The sequence below is a fragment of the Odontesthes bonariensis genome, chromosome 22, assembly GCF_027942865.1.
Source record: "Odontesthes bonariensis isolate fOdoBon6 chromosome 22, fOdoBon6.hap1, whole genome shotgun sequence".
NCBI classification, from domain to species: Eukaryota; Metazoa; Chordata; class Actinopteri; order Atheriniformes; family Atherinopsidae; genus Odontesthes; species Odontesthes bonariensis.
The window spans coordinates 14,668,974-14,671,469 of record NC_134527.1 but is presented as its reverse complement, the minus strand read 5'-3'; the positions used below and the strand labels follow the sequence as shown (position 1 = coordinate 14,671,469).

Here is a 2,496-nt window from a genome sequence, read left to right as displayed (position 1 = left end):
GTGACATTTTTTTTGTTTTCATGATGCAATTTTGTTTGGTTTTGGCGCCAAAACTACTGTATGTGAACAGATTTGGGAGCTTCTCCTTAATTTTCTCAGTCACTGTGGGACTCCTATCAGTGTCTCATGGAGTACACTGTATGTCAAAAAAGAGTTTGGCCATCACTCTGTTTGTGATTATATGATGGAGTTCCCCAAGATCACTGTAGTGGAAGTGCTGCAGTGGCCCTAAAAAGAAATCTAATAGGGCATGGATTGTACAAGTTGTTTTTGAACAACTCCAACTTTTTGAACTTGTTTTTGAACCATTTGTATTGTAAATGTTGGAGTATAATACTTAAGCCAATTTATAAACATAAGCCAAAACATCTCTGTGACAGCATGCGGTTTCATTAAATTTCCACGTACAGGAAACACCCATCCAGGTATTGGATGTACAGTGCCTTCCACAAGGTGATATTACACCACACCAGTCAGTTTCACCAATCTTTTGATTGGCAAGAGTGGGAAATAAACCCCCAACCTTCTGTTTATGAGACAACCCCAACCACTGAGCCACATCTGCCACAAATAACTGCACATGATCTGCAAACACTGTGAGCAGGGTTTGAACCTGCGCAGGGAAACCCTATTGGATTTCGAATCCAACGCCTTAACCACTCGGCCATCACAGCTTGTGATTCAAATTATACCCAAATTGTTCTCTCCAAGCATCTATCACAACATTGATATGTTGGAGATGCTTCAGTTGAGAGAATAGAAACTTTTCCTTTATAAAAAAAGAAAGTAATATTATCACCATTTTAAATGGCCAACCACCACTCCAACAACCTTATGTGGATCTTGCATTTTTTTCCATCATCATTCACTCTAACATGGTGGGGTGATTGCTGTTTGTGTCAAACTTTGCCACTGCCAGTGACTCATCAATATGAGTAGTGACTCACTAAGGTCAAATAACTCTTTGTGCATATCTCAGAGAACTTACAGGCTTTCATAAAGTGGGAATACATATGAAACATTCACAATGAGAATGAGCTGACTGTCCTATGGAGCCTCGTGTTCTTTTATCCTTTGTCTTTCTTGTCTTTTCTGTTGACCACAAGAAGAATAGCAACTACAATTAAGGCAGACAAAAAAGTAGAAATAAAGAACTGTGTGATATTCTTTCAGCTTTTCTCAGATAAATGTTATAAATTTAAATCAAAAGAAGAAAATGACCTCATAGTAAATGTTCAAATTGATTGGAGATGTTGCTTAAACAAGATTGCTTGAACACTGACCACACATAATCCATTATCAGCAGGACACAAAAAACCTGGTCATACCAAGCTGTTGACTGAGCAGCACGGAGACAAGAGTGTAGCACACCCTCGTACAAAAACCTAACTGTAACTATATGGTAGCAATGGGGCACCTCGTGAGCGCAGCCATTCATCTACGGTATAGGAATACTCAACAGGGAGCTCTGTAACTGCTGGGGGATCAATAGCATGCCGACAGGGTAGCTGAACCCAAGGGTTAGTGAGGCAACAGCCCTGCCTGACCCCTCTGCCTTCATAGACAGTGTGCCAACACAGCAGGTCAATACGTCTAGAAGCAGCAGTATGGGGCCATCACATTTTGGGACAGCAAGCTGACTCATCATGCGTGGCACAGCCTTAGATAATGGTTTATTGTAATTATGATGAATCTGTGAAAAGAGCAAATATTGCTGTAATTTATATATTGGCACAATAGTTGCCAAGACAATATTTATCGCTCTCGAAAGCAATCTTTTCAACTATATTTGTAAAGCAAAAATACTACTCATTAAAGAAACAAATTAAATCATCTTTCATAAATAATCTAGTCTAACTATTACTTAACACGGTGACAGGGAAGGGGTTTTCTCTTATACGATCGCTATAATTTAACTTGGAAACATGAGTAGAGCTGACTTGTTCTGAGAATATCAGAAATAACGTCTCTCTCTATTAACACCAACAGAAAATCAATGAATTCTATTCTCCAGAGACACTCTTAGCTGTTTGTGGCAACGTATTGATCTTCCTAAATGCAGGTGTCTGCATGTTGCTTTTGGATAGACACTATCTGCGTGCCAGTATACTGCCCAACCGCCCCTCCACCCCTCCACCCCCTTCCCCTTTCCCCCTTAGCTTCCACTCCCAGTGTCTCTGTTCCACCATCCGGGCAAAGCAGCCAGCGTAGCACCTCCACAGAGGCCGATGTGTGACTTGATGCCATCAATAAAACTATCGTCTGAAATGGACTTCCATCGCGTCCCGCACAGTTAGCCCGACCCTCAGCGAGAAATCACCTTGATAGAGGCATGCCCTCGAGGAGAAAAACACTCAATATCTCACCAGTAGCTTTTCTTGGATCCATACCAGTTCATGTTTCTGCTTTTTTTTATTTATCTATTTTTTTTGTTGTGTTTTTTTGCTTTGTACTCTTCAGGGTTGAGGGTTAGTCAAGTGCAACACTCACAGAATA

General features: G+C 40.7%; 1 non-coding gene across 1 annotated transcript; it reads right to left on the bottom strand.

Annotated features, from left to right (window-relative positions):
* Positions 1–592: 592 nt before the first annotated feature.
* Positions 593–674, bottom strand: trnas-cga (transfer RNA serine (anticodon CGA)). Its single transcript has one exon. It is a non-coding gene; the product is annotated as a tRNA-Ser (tRNA).
* Between the last annotated feature and the right edge of the window lie 1,822 nt (positions 675–2,496).